The 19,576-nt window shown below is 45.8% G+C and overlaps 2 long non-coding RNA genes across 2 annotated transcripts; both read left to right on the top strand.

Annotated features, from left to right (window-relative positions):
- The first annotated feature begins 1,840 nt into the window (after positions 1–1,840).
- LOC144308067 (uncharacterized) lies at positions 1,841–7,880 on the top strand. The gene is made up of 3 exons (XR_013374701.1): positions 1,841–2,616; positions 6,381–6,512; positions 7,743–7,880. It is a non-coding gene; the product is annotated as an uncharacterized LOC144308067 (long non-coding RNA).
- Positions 7,881–11,394: 3,514 nt separating this feature from the next.
- Positions 11,395–17,430, top strand: LOC144308071 (uncharacterized). Its single transcript, XR_013374703.1, has 3 exons — positions 11,395–12,170; positions 15,931–16,062; positions 17,293–17,430. It is a non-coding gene; the product is annotated as an uncharacterized LOC144308071 (long non-coding RNA).
- Positions 17,431–19,576: the final 2,146 nt, after the last annotated feature.

Genomic DNA, 19,576 nt, shown 5'->3' with positions numbered 1-19,576 from the left:
TGCTTTAAAGGTCTGTGTGGTTAAATATTTTAAGGTGATTAATCTGTTTGTTTTTATGTTATATAATTATGTGTTAGCAATATATAAAAACAAGCCATATTAATAAACAATCAAGTATGCATATTAAAAATCATTTTCATTTTTAATTTTTTGCGGTTTAAGATCATTTTATTGAGGGGCGAGAAGTAGGGAGAGGTGGGGGGCAGCTACACACCCCGCCAGCCCCACCAGGGGGAACAGACCTCCTCCCCGTCCCCCCTGCCCCTCACGTGGCTCCCCTTATACTATGGGGGGACTTTGTGCAAACTCTGCCCCGGGGGGCAGTGGAGGGGGTGTGTGACATGGCAGCGACTGGGGCTGGCAGCAGTGCTACCAGGCACTGGGGGGCTTGAAGGGCTCCAAGGGGGGGGGGGCAGAGAAGGTGCTGACCTTGTCCGCCCCCCTCCCACCTCGTGGGGTAGCAGCGGCAGCTTCACAGTGTGGAAGTCTTTCATTTCTCTTTCATTTCTCATAGTGGTAATAATTGGTGTCTTTTTTAAAAAATCTTTGTTAGCCTACCTAGAGACTTAGCGTTTTTTTCCTCGTTTGCCTCTCCCGAGGCTTATTTGCCTGGCTTTACTGATCCTTTGAAGCAGCTTTTGTTTTTCCTCTTTTCTGTTTTCAATTTCATTGAGCTCTCCTCTAATTCTTATAATTCTTGGCTTTTGCCTACTTTGCATTTAATTTGCTCTTCTTGGGGATCCCTGGGTGCCTCAGCGGTTTGTTGCCTGCCTTCGGCCCGGGGCGGGATCCTGGAGTCCCGGGATCGAGTCCCGTGTCGGGCTCCCTGCATGGAGCCTGCTTCTCCCTCTGCCTGTGTCTCTGCCTCTCTCGCTCTCTTTCTATCATGAATAATTAAATAACTAAATCTTAAAAAAAATAATTTGCTCTTCTTTTCCTACTTTCCTAAGGAGGAAACTTAGATTGATCTTAGATCTTTCTTTTTAATGCATGTATTCCATGAGATATATTTCTCTCTAGGCATCAATCTTGCTGCATTCTACAAATTTTGAAAAGTCGTATTTTTATTTTCATTTAGTTAAAAATACCTCGGCATTTCTTTTGAGATTTTTTTCGATCCCTGTGTTTTTTCAATAACATTAAATCTCCAAGTATAGTGGGACTTTTACTGTTCTCTTTTTGTACTGACTTGTAGTTTAATTCTGTTATGGTCTGAGAGCACATACCCTATCGTTTCTATTAATTTAAATTTACGTTTTGTTTTATGGTGCGGATCGTGACTAAAGTGTTTTTTTTTTTCCTCAAATATTTTATTGATTCCTGAGAGACACAGAGAGAAAGGCAGAGGCATAGAGAGGGAGAAGCAGGCTCCATGCAGGGAGCCTGATGTGGGACTCGATCTCGGGACTCCAGGATCACGCCTCGGGCCGAAGGCAGGCGCTGAACCGCTGAGCCCCTGGGATCCCCTGTTTCTATTCTTTTAAATTTCAAGTTGTGTCTTATGGTGCAGAACGTGACTAATGTTTTTCTTTTCTCAAATATTTTATCTCTTCCTGAGAGACACAGAGGGAAAGGCAGAGGCATAGAGAGGGAGAAGCAGGCTCCCCGCGAGGATTGAGGATCGCGATGTGGGACCTCACGCCAGGACCCCGGGATCAAGACCTGAGCCAAAGGCAGACGCTCAACCACTGAGCCCCCGAGGCGGCCCAGAAGCCAACATTTTTCTGCAAAAGAGAGGGAGATTGATTTGGGGGGAGGCAGGGATTCTGGATTTTTTTTTTTTATAAGTCCATATTTTATTTTTTTTATTTTTATTTATTTATGATAGTCACAGAGAGAGAGAGAGAGAGGCAGAGACACAGGCAGAGGGAGAAGCAGGCTCCATGCACCGGGAGCCCGACGTGGGACTCGATCCCGGGTCTCCAGGATCGCGCCCTGGGCCAAAGGCAGGCGCCAAACCGCTGCGCCACCCAGGGATCCCCGATTCTGGATTTTTTATATCATGCTCCGTTCAGTTGTTGATTACACATAACTTTTTCAGTCATTCCCGTTGTGGGTTTTTTTGTTTTTTCGTGATATTTTTTGCCACAGATTTATCATGTGTTTATATACTTTTTTATATATATATTTTTTATCATTTGTTTATGATCAAATACTGAATACTTTTATTCATTCATGGCTTCTGGCTTTGGTATTATACCTAAAAGTTCTCCATCAGTGTGTTCATATTCATGGTTTCATATTATCTACTTAATTGTATGCTTTTAATCCTCCCCCCGATTGAAACACCTCTGATTCTCTTGGGAATTTAGTATTCGATAATAAGCAAGGTCAAGACCAGCTTTCTGTTTCTTCTCAGTTGAGTGACCCAAATAATTTCACTACTGTTCTTTACGTACTCTTTCCAGATTGGTTCCACTCTGGCTTCTGACTCTTAATTTTAACCTTTTTCTCCAGTCACGTCTCTGGGTCGGGGTGGACCCTTATGACACAACTGCTGATGTCCTGGCTAACGAACCCTACCTTCCCACGAGGACTCGGGACTTGTGTTGGATTCTGGGCATGAACTCTGCAGCCACCTATCTTCACATTTTTGGCCGTATCCTCTGCTACCTGGTAGAGTAATGTTCTTCGTTCCCTAACCGTGTGATGTGCTGTCATTTAGAGCGCTGGGTAAATGTGTCATAGGGGGATCTTGTGGTTCCAGCGAAGTCATGAACAAAATAACCTGAAAACTCCTCCATCGGTCTCACCAGAACTGCATCTCTGTACATATCTGCATGTGTATAACATTTTTCAAACATGAAATTCGTAGACACGTTACTTATAATAGTCAAAAACATGAAAACTCCAGAAGCACTAGAATGGATGAAAAAAAGCTGTGGTGTAGTCATGTGATGGAATATCATACATGAATGAAAACGTAAAAACCAGAGCCATGTGCAGCGGGAAACATGTGCCTTAGAGACATACCATGAGCAGAGGAGACCAGGCACTAGAGAAACCATCCTATATAACTGCATTTTTATAACCTTCAAAACCAAGCAAAAATACTTGCCGGGTGTCATTAAAAGCCAGGTTGGCCACTTCTGGGAGCAGAGCGGGAGCAGTTACTGGGGAAGGGGCGCAGGTGACTCCTGGGGTACTGGTATTGATTCGAATGGTTTGGTTTCTTGATTGCTGCCGGGGTTCGGTGGCGATATGTAGAGCTCTACGTATAGGGTTTGTGCACTTTTCTATATGAATGTTACGCCACCAAAAAACGGTATGGAGAGGAAAAGTAGTAAAGGTGTAGGAATTATAATCATAAAGGAGAATGTCAATGTTATTTTGCCCGATAATGTGGAAACAACATCATCAAGCTCATTGAGAGGGAAGGTGGAAAGACTGTGGAGCGTCGTATTATAGATATCCTGGTTGCCTCATATTTTGGAGCCGGGTGGAGGAGTTTAGGTGTCATTTAAAGCCACTTTATCATGCAATCGAGGTATAACTGTATGTAAATGTACAAAGAGGGGAACCTGGGTGGCTCAGAGGTTGGACGTCTGCCTTAGGCGAGGGCGTGATCCCGGGGTCCCGGGATCGAGTCCCGCATCGGGCTCCCCGCAAAGGGTCTGCTCCTCCCTCTGCCTGTGTCTCTGCCTCTCTCTGTGTGTCTCATGAAGAAATAATTAAAATCTTAAAAAAAAAAAAAAAAACAGGAAGAACATGTATAGCCTTACCTACTTGTGTGAATGAGCCAGAAAATATGAAAATGAATAAAGTATCCACTGCAAATCATGAGGACACAGGCCAGAAATAAGCTGAAGAATAACTAGGGAAGGAAACATGCAATATAAATGCAGGAGTCAGTTAATCAGGAAAATAACACAACTGATAAATTTGAGAAGTGGTTCTTAAAAAAAAAAAAAAAAAAAAAAAAAGGTGATCCGTCAGCTAAGATACGCATCCAAAAGGGGAGAAAGAAAGCCCCAATACACGCAACAAGACAAGAAAGTCAGTAGACGAGCACAGAGTTAGAGGAACTGGTGTGGAATCAGACAGTAGTTACTCGACTGCATGTCAATCCGATTGGGGAACGGTCAAAGGTCTGTCTTCCCGCGGAGGCATAAATGACCGACACTGCCACGAGGAAAGGGAAACTGTAAAACAGTAAAGACTGGTTTGATGCTATTATTTTATGATTTTCTTTTATTTATTTATTCGAGAGAGAAAGCGAGAGAGAGAGCATGAGCAGGGAGAAAGGCAGAGGAAGGGCGAGAAACAGACTCCCCAGCGAGCTCGGGGCCCGACGTGGGGCTCGACCCCAGGACCCGGGATCGGGCCCTGAGCTGAAGGCAGAGGCTTCACCGAGCGGGCCACCGGGCGCCCCCTCATCGGTTGTTACAAAAGAAATAGGAAATGTGGTTCAAAAGCAGCTGCTGTAAAAAGTACTGGGTCGGGGCCCCTGGGCGGCTCAGGGGGTTCAGCGTCTGCCTTCCGCCCAGGTCACGATCCCGGGGGCCTGAGTCGGGCGCCCTGCTCAGCAGGAGCTCGGCGTCTCCCTGTCCCTCTGCTCCTCCTCCTGCTCGCGTTCTCTCTCTCAAGTGAACAAATAACGTCTTCTTTCTAAAAAAGTACTAGGTCAGCTGACTTTAGAGGGCAATTCAAGCAAATCTTTAAGACGCAGACCACTCCGGTGCTATGTTAAAGTAGTCCACGGCATTAAAAGAGTTACAACTTCCATATGCTGCTTATGGAGGATCGATGCCCCTGGAGAGAGCACAGACGATGAAGCTATGAATGATTCTTACGACTATCGGTGCGCAACTGCTAAATGGAATTATGCCAAACAGGATGTAGTAGCTCATTTAAATCCTTGAGATATGGGGGCGGGGGGGATGCCAAATGGCACAGCGGCTGTGGAAAACAGCATGGAGAGTCCTCAAGAAATTACAAGTAGAACCACCGTAGGATCCAGCCATTCCACCTCTGTGTACTTAGGGAAGACAGTAAGGGCACTAAATCAGGGGCACCTGGCTGGCTGCGCTGGCGGAATGTGCAACTCTGGATCTCGAGCCTGTGGGTTCAAGCCCCCACACTGGGTGTCAAGATGACTGAAAAAACAAACTCTTAAAAGAAGCCACTAATTCAGATAGATCTGTGCCCTCCTGTGTTCACCGGAGCACTGTTCACAATAACAGCCAAGGCATGGAAAGAGCCTCAGTGTCCACCAAGACATGAGTGGGTAAAGAGCTCCCTCTCTCTCCCTCTCTCTCTCTCTCTCTCTCTCTCTCTCTCACTCACACACACACACACACACACACACACACACACATATGTTACTCAGCCATCACAAAAGAATGAGGGCCGCCTGGGTGGCTCAGGTCGTGATCCCGGGTCCCGGGATCGAGTCCCGCGTCCGGCTCCCTGCACGGAGCCTGCTTCTCCCCCTGCCTGCGTCTCTGCCTCTGTCTCTGTGTCTCTCATGAGTACAAACATAAAACCTTAAAAAGTAGGATGAGATCTTTTTCCATTTGCAGCAACATGGATGGACCTAGAGGGTCTTCTGCTACGTGAAATAACTCGCACAGAGAAACACAGATATCGTACGATTTCACTTGTATGTGGAATGTAAAAAAACGAAATAAAGCACAAACACTTAGGATACAGAGAACGATCTGGTGCTTCACAGACCACCAGCGAGTGGGAGGATAAGTAAAATAGGGGAAGGAGATTAAGAGGTACAAAACTTCCAGTTTTAAAATAAATAAGACCCAGGGATGCAATGTACACCATAGGGAATGTACTCAATTATATACTTTTTAAATATTTTATTTATTTATTCATGATAGACAGAGAGAGAGAGAGAGAGAGGCAGAGACACAGGCAGAGGGAGCAGCCGGCTCCATGCACCGGGAGCCCGGCGTGGGACTCGACCCGGGGGCTCCATGATCGGGCCCTGAGCCAAAGGCAGGCGCCGAACCGCTGAGCCACCCAGGGATCCCAGTCAGTTGTATCTTAACAACTTTGCGTGGTGACAGGTGGTAGCTAGACCCATCCTGGTGGTCGCCTCCTACGTATAAAACTGTTGAATCCCTGTGCCGTGCATCGGAAACTAACATAGTACTGTACGTCAGCTACGCCTCGATAAAAAAATAAAACGTGACCAAGAGGGATTGATTGGGGAGTGTAAGGATGGTTCCGTGTTAGAAAATCTGTGGAAATCGTACACCATTTTAATCGATCTAAAGTGAAGAACCACGTGATCATTTCTCCACAGACGTTACAGAAGCCTCCAACAAGATCGAATGTCCTTTTTGCTTTATAAAAAGGAAAAAAACATTGATATAGTCAGACGAGGGGAATTCTTACTTTACATTACGTATTTCTACCAACAGTTCAGAATCCAAAGAGCAGGAGGAGCATCTCCATTGAAGTCTGGAGCAAAACACACATACTGCGTATGACCACTATGATTCCACGCGATTATCGTGTCAAGTAGAAAATTAAACCAGGCACGGAAAAAAGACGTAAGTAGAAATATCTAACAGAAGGAGGTACAGTAATCATCATTTCAGGATGCTATGACTGCCTGCCTGACAACACACGGTGATCCTACTGGAGAACATTACAAATAAGAGCACTCAGCAAAGTGGCCCCGTGGAAGTACAAAGCTAAGAGCCTCCCTAAATAAAGCGGTAACTAGTAAGGGTCAGCAGGGCCCCGTGTCCCGGGACGGTAAAGCCCATGACACACTCCGGAATGAACTCACCACGAAAACGTGCAGGAGAAACTCTTTGGGAACTTACTAAGGGAGCCAAGAAAAAAAAAAAAAAAAAAAGGGACAAAATAATTTCCATCCGTTCTACTGAACCCAGTCCTATCCCACATATGATCGTTGGGCCGTGTATAGTCAGTAAGAGTATTAACGAGGTATTTTGCATTCCAGTCACGGTGTTTTCCTAATTCCGCGTGCACTTGACACCTACACCCTCCCCCCGTTGAGTGTGCTCAACAGCCACTTGGGGTTCGGGATACCCCGTGGGGCAGTGCCGCTGTGGGGGTGCGGCGACCGCAGACCCGGTGCTGCGGGGCGGCCCAGTGTACGTTCCTCTGTGACGGTGACATCGTCTGTCACTACGACCATGTGTGTATTTGTAGAACACAAAGCACACGTGCGCGAGTTTATCCCAGAGGCTTTGCGACGGGTCCCTCAGCACGAAGGCTCTAGGATCTTGGCCAGTGTGGGTGGGAAGGTGTATGGGTCGACCTCCTCCCCCGGGGTCGGACCTCCCCGTACCGCCCTGCTGTCTGCATCGGGGAAAGTGGTAGTTTCTTTCGATGCACGTTTCTTTATTAACCGCCCTGAGTTTTTTCATAGTTGACTAACAAGTCATTCTGTTCCTCCCTCTCTGAGAATTGTCTTGTCATCCTTTTGGTTCGCTTTGTTTTTGTATCCTCATGGCTTGGATATTTTAACCCTTTATAATGAGCTTTTACAATTAATAGGATATTAGTGTTTTGTTATACAGATGGCAGATGTGTCTTCAATTGCCTCTTTATTCATAGGTCGGTACGCACCAGGTTTGACGTGTGATCCCTTCCGTTGCCTGTTTGATGCAGAGGTTTCCCTTCGTCTTGAGTGTGTATTGTCAATAGAATATCTTTAAAAAGTTTCCTGTCTTATATTTACCTCTTCTTATCCGCCTAAGAATAATTTTGCTGTGAAAAGCTGACAGGATTTTTGCTTTTTTCCCCAGCATCACGTGTTAGATGACACCTGCCTGCTGATTTGGTCTTCTGGACGAGGTATGTTTGTGAACCTTCTATTGTTTCCTGAATTGTAATCTGTATGTCGATTTGTCCCTCAAAGCCTCTCTGTTTAAATTATTTTACTTTTGGGATCCCTGGGTGGCGCAGCGGTTTAGCGCCTGCCTTTGGCCCGGGGCGCGTGATCCTGGAGACCCGGGATCGAATCCCACGTCGGGCCCCCGGTGCATGGAGCCTGCTTCTCCCTCTGCCTATGTCTCTGCTTTTCTCTCTCTCTCTCTGTGTGACTATCATAAATAAATAGAAATTTAAAAAAAATTAGAAAAAAGTAAATTATTTTACTTTTGTAAAAAAAGATTTTATGTATTTACCTATGAGAGACACAGACCAGGCAGAGGGAGAAGCAGGCTCCACGCAGGGAGCCCGACGTGGGACTCGATCCCCGGACTCCAGGGTCACACCCTGGGCAAAGGCAGGCGCCAAACCGCTGAGCCACTCAGGGATCCCCTCCTTGCGAGTTCCCGATCTTAACAGGGAAGCTTTTAATTTCTCACCATTCAGTAGGAATGTTAACCGTCGATTGCTTTACAGATGTTCCTTATCGAGCTTAGGAAGTTACCTTCTAGTCCTAGTTTGCTGAGCACGTTTCGATCGAGAGTAGGGGTTGAATTATGCCAAACCCTTTTCTGGTATCTTGATCAGATTATATAATTTGTCTTTTTTAGCCTATTGATGTGATAGAGCATGTTAACTGATCTTCACACGTTGCGCCATCCTTGCACGCATGGGATAAATTTCACTTCGTAGTGATGCGTAGTTCGTCGGATACGTTATTGGATTTGATTTGATAATAGTTTCTTTTTCTTAAAGATTTTTATTTATTTATTCATGAGAGACAGAGAGAGAGAGAGAGAGAGAAAGAGAGGCAGAGACCCAGTTAGAGGGAGAAGCAGGCTCCATGCAAGGCGCCCGACGAGGGACTCGATCCCGAGACCCCAGGACCACGCCCCGGGCCGAAGGCAGGTGCCAAATCGCTGAGCCGCCCGGGGATCCCCCTCGATTTGATAAAATTTTCTTGAGGACTTTTGCATCTGTGTTGGCGAGAGAGAGCGGTCTGTAGCTTTCTTACACTGTGTCTGTTTGGTTTTGGTGTTAGGGTAACGCTGGCCTCGTAGAGTGGCTTCGGAAGTATTTCCTGCGCTTCTGTCTTCTGGAAGAGATTGTAGAGAATTGGTATAATTTCTTCCTTCCGTATTTGGTACGATTTTCCGGTGAAACTATCCTGGCCTTGCGTGTTCTCCTTTGGAAGGGTTTTAATTACGGACTCATTATCTCTAATACATCTAGGCCTTTGCGCATTTGCTACATCGTCTTGCGTGGCTCTTAGCACGTTGTGTCTTTGAAGAATTTACTCCATTTCGCCTAGGTTGTCAGATAGGATTGTTGGTGGGATTGGATTAATATCCTTGTAATGACTGTAGGTTCCATGGTGTGCCGTATGCATTCTTTTATAGGCACAACGTAGTTCTTGCGCTTTATATCCAACGTGATCCTCCTAAGTATTTCATTGGAATAATTTATGTACACCAAAAACATTGTACATGTATTCACACACATATTTCCATGCTATTTTATATTCACTGCATTTCTTCTACGTATTGATTTAGATGTACTCTTTGTATTGTCCCATTGTATATTGTATATTATCCCATTCGACTCCTTTTCCCGTCATTCATTCAACGTAGCTCTCCCACCTATCGCCTTTATACACATTAAAGCCCCGTGACACGATTATTCCTTTTGCTTTAAAGGTCTGTGTGGTTAAATATTTTAAGGTGATTAATCTGTTTGTTTTTATGTTATATAATTATGTGTTAGCAATATATAAAAACAAGCCATATTAATAAACAATCAAGTATGCATATTAAAAATCATTTTCATTTTTAATTTTTTGCGGTTTAAGATCATTTTATTGAGGGGCGAGAAGTAGGGAGAGGTGGGGGGCAGCTACACACCCCGCCAGCCCCACCAGGGGGAACAGACCTCCTCCCCGTCCCCCCTGCCCCTCACGTGGCTCCCCTTATACTATGGGGGGACTTTGTGCAAACTCTGCCCCGGGGGGCAGTGGAGGGGGTGTGTGACATGGCAGCGACTGGGGCTGGCAGCAGTGCTACCAGGCACTGGGGGGCTTGAAGGGCTCCAAGGGGGGGGGGGGCAGAGAAGGTGCTGACCTTGTCCGCCCCCCTCCCACCTCGTGGGGTAGCAGCGGCAGCTTCACAGTGTGGAAGTCTTTCATTTCTCTTTCATTTCTCATAGTGGTAATAATTGGTGTCTTTTTTAAAAAATCTTTGTTAGCCTACCTAGAGACTTAGCGTTTTTTTCCTCGTTTGCCTCTCCCGAGGCTTATTTGCCTGGCTTTACTGATCCTTTGAAGCAGCTTTTGTTTTTCCTCTTTTCTGTTTTCAATTTCATTGAGCTCTCCTCTAATTCTTATAATTCTTGGCTTTTGCCTACTTTGCATTTAATTTGCTCTTCTTGGGGATCCCTGGGTGCCTCAGCGGTTTGTTGCCTGCCTTCGGCCCGGGGCGGGATCCTGGAGTCCCGGGATCGAGTCCCGTGTCGGGCTCCCTGCATGGAGCCTGCTTCTCCCTCTGCCTGTGTCTCTGCCTCTCTCGCTCTCTTTCTATCATGAATAATTAAATAACTAAATCTTAAAAAAAATAATTTGCTCTTCTTTTCCTACTTTCCTAAGGAGGAAACTTAGATTGATCTTAGATCTTTCTTTTTAATGCATGTATTCCATGAGATATATTTCTCTCTAGGCATCAATCTTGCTGCATTCTACAAATTTTGAAAAGTCGTATTTTTATTTTCATTTAGTTAAAAATACCTCGGCATTTCTTTTGAGATTTTTTTCGATCCCTGTGTTTTTTCAATAACATTAAATCTCCAAGTATAGTGGGACTTTTACTGTTCTCTTTTTGTACTGACTTGTAGTTTAATTCTGTTATGGTCTGAGAGCACATACCCTATCGTTTCTATTAATTTAAATTTACGTTTTGTTTTATGGTGCGGATCGTGACTAAAGTGTTTTTTTTTTTCCTCAAATATTTTATTGATTCCTGAGAGACACAGAGAGAAAGGCAGAGGCATAGAGAGGGAGAAGCAGGCTCCATGCAGGGAGCCTGATGTGGGACTCGATCTCGGGACTCCAGGATCACGCCTCGGGCCGAAGGCAGGCGCTGAACCGCTGAGCCCCTGGGATCCCCTGTTTCTATTCTTTTAAATTTCAAGTTGTGTCTTATGGTGCAGAACGTGACTAATGTTTTTCTTTTCTCAAATATTTTATCTCTTCCTGAGAGACACAGAGGGAAAGGCAGAGGCATAGAGAGGGAGAAGCAGGCTCCCCGCGAGGATTGAGGATCGCGATGTGGGACCTCACGCCAGGACCCCGGGATCAAGACCTGAGCCAAAGGCAGACGCTCAACCACTGAGCCCCCGAGGCGGCCCAGAAGCCAACATTTTTCTGCAAAAGAGAGGGAGATTGATTTGGGGGGAGGCAGGGATTCTGGATTTTTTTTTTTTATAAGTCCATATTTTATTTTTTTTATTTTTATTTATTTATGATAGTCACAGAGAGAGAGAGAGAGAGGCAGAGACACAGGCAGAGGGAGAAGCAGGCTCCATGCACCGGGAGCCCGACGTGGGACTCGATCCCGGGTCTCCAGGATCGCGCCCTGGGCCAAAGGCAGGCGCCAAACCGCTGCGCCACCCAGGGATCCCCGATTCTGGATTTTTTATATCATGCTCCGTTCAGTTGTTGATTACACATAACTTTTTCAGTCATTCCCGTTGTGGGTTTTTTTGTTTTTTCGTGATATTTTTTGCCACAGATTTATCATGTGTTTATATACTTTTTTATATATATATTTTTTATCATTTGTTTATGATCAAATACTGAATACTTTTATTCATTCATGGCTTCTGGCTTTGGTATTATACCTAAAAGTTCTCCATCAGTGTGTTCATATTCATGGTTTCATATTATCTACTTAATTGTATGCTTTTAATCCTCCCCCCGATTGAAACACCTCTGATTCTCTTGGGAATTTAGTATTCGATAATAAGCAAGGTCAAGACCAGCTTTCTGTTTCTTCTCAGTTGAGTGACCCAAATAATTTCACTACTGTTCTTTACGTACTCTTTCCAGATTGGTTCCACTCTGGCTTCTGACTCTTAATTTTAACCTTTTTCTCCAGTCACGTCTCTGGGTCGGGGTGGACCCTTATGACACAACTGCTGATGTCCTGGCTAACGAACCCTACCTTCCCACGAGGACTCGGGACTTGTGTTGGATTCTGGGCATGAACTCTGCAGCCACCTATCTTCACATTTTTGGCCGTATCCTCTGCTACCTGGTAGAGTAATGTTCTTCGTTCCCTAACCGTGTGATGTGCTGTCATTTAGAGCGCTGGGTAAATGTGTCATAGGGGGATCTTGTGGTTCCAGCGAAGTCATGAACAAAATAACCTGAAAACTCCTCCATCGGTCTCACCAGAACTGCATCTCTGTACATATCTGCATGTGTATAACATTTTTCAAACATGAAATTCGTAGACACGTTACTTATAATAGTCAAAAACATGAAAACTCCAGAAGCACTAGAATGGATGAAAAAAGCTGTGGTGTAGTCATGTGATGGAATATCATACATGAATGAAAACGTAAAAACCAGAGCCATGTGCAGCGGGAAACATGTGCCTTAGAGACATACCATGAGCAGAGGAGACCAGGCACTAGAGAAACCATCCTATATAACTGCATTTTTATAACCTTCAAAACCAAGCAAAAATACTTGCCGGGTGTCATTAAAAGCCAGGTTGGCCACTTCTGGGAGCAGAGCGGGAGCAGTTACTGGGGAAGGGGCGCAGGTGACTCCTGGGGTACTGGTATTGATTCGAATGGTTTGGTTTCTTGATTGCTGCCGGGGTTCGGTGGCGATATGTAGAGCTCTACGTATAGGGTTTGTGCACTTTTCTATATGAATGTTACGCCACCAAAAAACGGTATGGAGAGGAAAAGTAGTAAAGGTGTAGGAATTATAATCATAAAGGAGAATGTCAATGTTATTTTGCCCGATAATGTGGAAACAACATCATCAAGCTCATTGAGAGGGAAGGTGGAAAGACTGTGGAGCGTCGTATTATAGATATCCTGGTTGCCTCATATTTTGGAGCCGGGTGGAGGAGTTTAGGTGTCATTTAAAGCCACTTTATCATGCAATCGAGGTATAACTGTATGTAAATGTACAAAGAGGGAACCTGGGTGGCTCAGAGGTTGGACGTCTGCCTTAGGCGAGGGCGTGATCCCGGGGTCCCGGGATCGAGTCCCGCATCGGGCTCCCCGCAAAGGGTCTGCTCCTCCCTCTGCCTGTGTCTCTGCCTCTCTCTGTGTGTCTCATGAAGAAATAATTAAAATCTTAAAAAAAAAAAAAAAACAGGAAGAACATGTATAGCCTTACCTACTTGTGTGAATGAGCCAGAAAATATGAAAATGAATAAAGTATCCACTGCAAATCATGAGGACACAGGCCAGAAATAAGCTGAAGAATAACTAGGGAAGGAAACATGCAATATAAATGCAGGAGTCAGTTAATCAGGAAAATAACACAACTGATAAATTTGAGAAGTGGTTCTTAAAAAAAAAAAAAAAAAAAAAAAGGTGATCCGTCAGCTAAGATACGCATCCAAAAGGGGAGAAAGAAAGCCCCAATACACGCAACAAGACAAGAAAGTCAGTAGACGAGCACAGAGTTAGAGGAACTGGTGTGGAATCAGACAGTAGTTACTCGACTGCATGTCAATCCGATTGGGGAACGGTCAAAGGTCTGTCTTCCCGCGGAGGCATAAATGACCGACACTGCCACGAGGAAAGGGAAACTGTAAAACAGTAAAGACTGGTTTGATGCTATTATTTTATGATTTTCTTTTATTTATTTATTCGAGAGAGAAAGCGAGAGAGAGAGCATGAGCAGGGAGAAAGGCAGAGGAAGGGCGAGAAACAGACTCCCCAGCGAGCTCGGGGCCCGACGTGGGGCTCGACCCCAGGACACCCGGGATCGGGCCCTGAGCTGAAGGCAGAGGCTTCACCGAGCGGGCCACCGGGCGCCCCCTCATCGGTTGTTACAAAAGAAATAGGAAATGTGGTTCAAAAGCAGCTGCTGTAAAAAGTACTGGGTCGGGGCCCCTGGGCGGCTCAGGGGGTTCAGCGTCTGCCTTCCGCCCAGGTCACGATCCCGGGGCCTGAGTCGGGCGCCCTGCTCAGCAGGAGCTCGGCGTCTCCCTGTCCCTCTGCTCCTCCTCCTGCTCGCGTTCTCTCTCTCAAGTGAACAAATAACGTCTTCTTTCTAAAAAAGTACTAGGTCAGCTGACTTTAGAGGGCAATTCAAGCAAATCTTTAAGACGCAGACCACTCCGGTGCTATGTTAAAGTAGTCCACGGCATTAAAAGAGTTACAACTTCCATATGCTGCTTATGGAGGATCGATGCCCCTGGAGAGAGCACAGACGATGAAGCTATGAATGATTCTTACGACTATCGGTGCGCAACTGCTAAATGGAATTATGCCAAACAGGATGTAGTAGCTCATTTAAATCCTTGAGATATGGGGGCGGGGGGGATGCCAAATGGCACAGCGGCTGTGGAAAACAGCATGGAGAGTCCTCAAGAAATTACAAGTAGAACCACCGTAGGATCCAGCCATTCCACCTCTGTGTACTTAGGGAAGACAGTAAGGGCACTAAATCAGGGGCACCTGGCTGGCTGCGCTGGCGGAATGTGCAACTCTGGATCTCGAGCCTGTGGGTTCAAGCCCCCACACTGGGTGTCAAGATGACTGAAAAAACAAACTCTTAAAAGAAGCCACTAATTCAGATAGATCTGTGCCCTCCTGTGTTCACCGGAGCACTGTTCACAATAACAGCCAAGGCATGGAAAGAGCCTCAGTGTCCACCAAGACATGAGTGGGTAAAGAGCTCCCTCTCTCTCCCTCTCTCTCTCTCTCTCTCTCTCTCTCTCTCACTCACACACACACACACACACACACACACACACACATATGTTACTCAGCCATCACAAAAGAATGAGGGCCGCCTGGGTGGCTCAGGTCGTGATCCCGGGTCCCGGGATCGAGTCCCGCGTCCGGCTCCCTGCACGGAGCCTGCTTCTCCCCCTGCCTGCGTCTCTGCCTCTGTCTCTGTGTCTCTCATGAGTACAAACATAAAACCTTAAAAAGTAGGATGAGATCTTTTTCCATTTGCAGCAACATGGATGGACCTAGAGGGTCTTCTGCTACGTGAAATAACTCGCACAGAGAAACACAGATATCGTACGATTTCACTTGTATGTGGAATGTAAAAAAACGAAATAAAGCACAAACACTTAGGATACAGAGAACGATCTGGTGCTTCACAGACCACCAGCGAGTGGGAGGATAAGTAAAATAGGGGAAGGAGATTAAGAGGTACAAAACTTCCAGTTTTAAAATAAATAAGACCCAGGGATGCAATGTACACCATAGGGAATGTACTCAATTATATACTTTTTAAATATTTTATTTATTTATTCATGATAGACAGAGAGAGAGAGAGAGAGAGGCAGAGACACAGGCAGAGGGAGCAGCCGGCTCCATGCACCGGGAGCCCGGCGTGGGACTCGACCCGGGGGCTCCATGATCGGGCCCTGAGCCAAAGGCAGGCGCCGAACCGCTGAGCCACCCAGGGATCCCAGTCAGTTGTATCTTAACAACTTTGCGTGGTGACAGGTGGTAGCTAGACCCATCCTGGTGGTCGCCTCCTACGTATAAAACTGTTGAATCCCTGTGCCGTGCATCGGAAACTAACATAGTACTGTACGTCAGCTACGCCTCGATAAAAAAATAAAACGTGACCAAGAGGGATTGATTGGGGAGTGTAAGGATGGTTCCGTGTTAGAAAATCTGTGGAAATCGTACACCATTTTAATCGATCTAAAGTGAAGAACCACGTGATCATTTCTCCACAGACGTTACAGAAGCCTCCAACAAGATCGAATGTCCTTTTTGCTTTATAAAAAGGAAAAAAACATTGATATAGTCAGACGAGGGGAATTCTTACTTTACATTACGTATTTCTACCAACAGTTCAGAATCCAAAGAGCAGGAGGAGCATCTCCATTGAAGTCTGGAGCAAAACACACATACTGCGTATGACCACTATGATTCCACGCGATTATCGTGTCAAGTAGAAAATTAAACCAGGCACGGAAAAAAGACGTAAGTAGAAATATCTAACAGAAGGAGGTACAGTAATCATCATTTCAGGATGCTATGACTGCCTGCCTGACAACACACGGTGATCCTACTGGAGAACATTACAAATAAGAGCACTCAGCAAAGTGGCCCCGTGGAAGTACAAAGCTAAGAGCCTCCCTAAATAAAGCGGTAACTAGTAAGGGTCAGCAGGGCCCCGTGTCCCGGGACGGTAAAGCCCATGACACACTCCGGAATGAACTCACCACGAAAACGTGCAGGAGAAACTCTTTGGGAACTTACTAAGGGAGCCAAGAAAAAAAAAAAAAAAAAAAGGGACAAAATAATTTCCATCCGTTCTACTGAACCCAGTCCTATCCCACATATGATCGTTGGGCCGTGTATAGTCAGTAAGAGTATTAACGAGGTATTTTGCATTCCAGTCACGGTGTTTTCCTAATTCCGCGTGCACTTGACACCTACACCCTCCCCCCGTTGAGTGTGCTCAACAGCCACTTGGGGTTCGGGATACCCCGTGGGGCAGTGCCGCTGTGGGGGTGCGGCGACCGCAGACCCGGTGCTGCGGGGCGGCCCAGTGTACGTTCCTCTGTGACGGTGACATCGTCTGTCACTACGACCATGTGTGTATTTGTAGAACACAAAGCACACGTGCGCGAGTTTATCCCAGAGGCTTTGCGACGGGTCCCTCAGCACGAAGGCTCTAGGATCTTGGCCAGTGTGGGTGGGAAGGTGTATGGGTCGACCTCCTCCCCCGGGGTCGGACCTCCCCGTACCGCCCTGCTGTCTGCATCGGGGAAAGTGGTAGTTTCTTTCGATGCACGTTTCTTTATTAACCGCCCTGAGTTTTTTCATAGTTGACTAACAAGTCATTCTGTTCCTCCCTCTCTGAGAATTGTCTTGTCATCCTTTTGGTTCGCTTTGTTTTTGTATCCTCATGGCTTGGATATTTTAACCCTTTATAATGAGCTTTTACAATTAATAGGATATTAGTGTTTTGTTATACAGATGGCAGATGTGTCTTCAATTGCCTCTTTATTCATAGGTCGGTACGCACCAGGTTTGACGTGTGATCCCTTCCGTTGCCTGTTTGATGCAGAGGTTTCCCTTCGTCTTGAGTGTGTATTGTCAATAGAATATCTTTAAAAAGTTTCCTGTCTTATATTTACCTCTTCTTATCCGCCTAAGAATAATTTTGCTGTGAAAAGCTGACAGGATTTTTGCTTTTTTCCCCAGCATCACGTGTTAGATGACACCTGCCTGCTGATTTGGTCTTCTGGACGAGGTATGTTTGTGAACCTTCTATTGTTTCCTGAATTGTAATCTGTATGTCGATTTGTCCCTCAAAGCCTCTCTGTTTAAATTATTTTACTTTTGGGATCCCTGGGTGGCGCAGCGGTTTAGCGCCTGCCTTTGGCCCGGGGCGCGTGATCCTGGAGACCCGGGATCGAATCCCACGTCGGGCCCCCGGTGCATGGAGCCTGCTTCTCCCTCTGCCTATGTCTCTGCTTTTCTCTCTCTCTCTCTGTGTGACTATCATAAATAAATAGAAATTTAAAAAAAATTAGAAAAAAGTAAATTATTTTACTTTTGTAAAAAAAGATTTTATGTATTTACCTATGAGAGACACAGACCAGGCAGAGGGAGAAGCAGGCTCCACGCAGGGAGCCCGACGTGGGACTCGATCCCCGGACTCCAGGGTCACACCCTGGGCAAAGGCAGGCGCCAAACCGCTGAGCCACTCAGGGATCCCCTCCTTGCGAGTTCCCGATCTTAACAGGGAAGCTTTTAATTTCTCACCATTCAGTAGGAATGTTAACCGTCGATTGCTTTACAGATGTTCCTTATCGAGCTTAGGAAGTTACCTTCTAGTCCTAGTTTGCTGAGCACGTTTCGATCGAGAGTAGGGGTTGAATTATGCCAAACCCTTTTCTGGTATCTTGATCAGATTATATAATTTGTCTTTTTTAGCCTATTGATGTGATAGAGCATGTTAACTGATCTTCACACGTTGCGCCATCCTTGCACGCATGGGATAAATTTCACTTCGTAGTGATGCGTAGTTCGTCGGATACGTTATTGGATTTGATTTGATAATAGTTTCTTTTTCTTAAAGATTTTTATTTATTTATTCATGAGAGACAGAGAGAGAGAGAGAGAGAGAAAGAGAGGCAGAGACCCAGTTAGAGGGAGAAGCAGGCTCCATGCAAGGCGCCCGACGAGGGACTCGATCCCGAGACCCCAGGACCACGCCCCGGGCCGAAGGCAGGTGCCAAATCGCTGAGCCGCCCGGGGATCCCCCTCGATTTGATAAAATTTTCTTGAGGACTTTTGCATCTGTGTTGGCGAGAGAGAGCGGTCTGTAGCTTTCTTACACTGTGTCTGTTTGGTTTTGGTGTTAGGGTAACGCTGGCCTCGTAGAGTGGCTTCGGAAGTATTTCCTGCGCTTCTGTCTTCTGGAAGAGATTGTAGAGAATTGGTATAATTTCTTCCTTCCGTATTTGGTACGATTTTCCGGTGAAACTATCCTGGCCTTGCGTGTTCTCCTTTGGAAGGGTTTTAATTACGGACTCATTATCTCTAATACATCTAGGCCTTTGCGCATTTGCTACATCGTCTTGCGTGGCTCTTAGCACGTTGTGTCTTTGAAGAATTTACTCCATTTCGCCTAGGTTGTCAGATAGGATTGTTGGTGGGATTGGATTAATATCCTTGTAATGACTGTAGGTTCCATGGTGTGCCGTATGCATTCTTTTATAGGCACAACGTAGTTCTTGCGCTTTATATCCAACGTGATCCTCCTAAGTATTTCATTGGAATAATTTATGTACACCAAAAACATTGTACATGTATTCACACACATATTTCCATGCTATTTTATATTCACTGCATTTCTTCTACGTATTGATTTAGATGTACTCTTTGTATTGTCCCATTGTATATTGTATATTGTCCCATTCGACTCCTTTTCCCGTCATTCATTCAACGTAGCTCTCCCACCTATCGCCTTTATACACATTAAAGCCCCGTGACACGATTATTCCTTTTGCTTTAAAGGTCTGTGTGGTTAAATATTTTAAGGTGATTAATCTGTTTGTTTTTATGTTATATAATTATGTGTTAGCAATATATAAAAACAAGCCATATTAATAAACAATCAAGTATGCATATTAAAAATCATTTTCATTTTTAATTTTTTGCGGTTTAAGATCATTTTATTGAGGGGCGAGAAGTAGGGAGAGGTGGGGGGCAGCTACACACCCCGCCAGCCCCACCAGGGGGAACAGACCTCCTCCCCGTCCCCCCTGCCCCTCACGTGGCTCCCCTTATACTATGGGGGGACTTTGTGCAAACTCTGCCCCGGGGGGCAGTGGAGGGGGTGTGTGACATGGCAGCGACTGGGGCTGGCAGCAGTGCTACCAGGCACTGGGGGGCTTGAAGGGCTCCAAGGGGGGGGGGGCAGAGAAGGTGCTGACCTTGTCCGCCCCCCTCCCACCTCGTGGGGTAGCAGCGGCAGCTT

Source organism: Canis aureus, chromosome X (assembly GCF_053574225.1).
Source record: "Canis aureus isolate CA01 chromosome X, VMU_Caureus_v.1.0, whole genome shotgun sequence".
Taxonomy (NCBI): Eukaryota; Metazoa; Chordata; class Mammalia; order Carnivora; family Canidae; genus Canis; species Canis aureus.
This window is presented reverse-complemented; position numbering and strand designations above follow the sequence as displayed.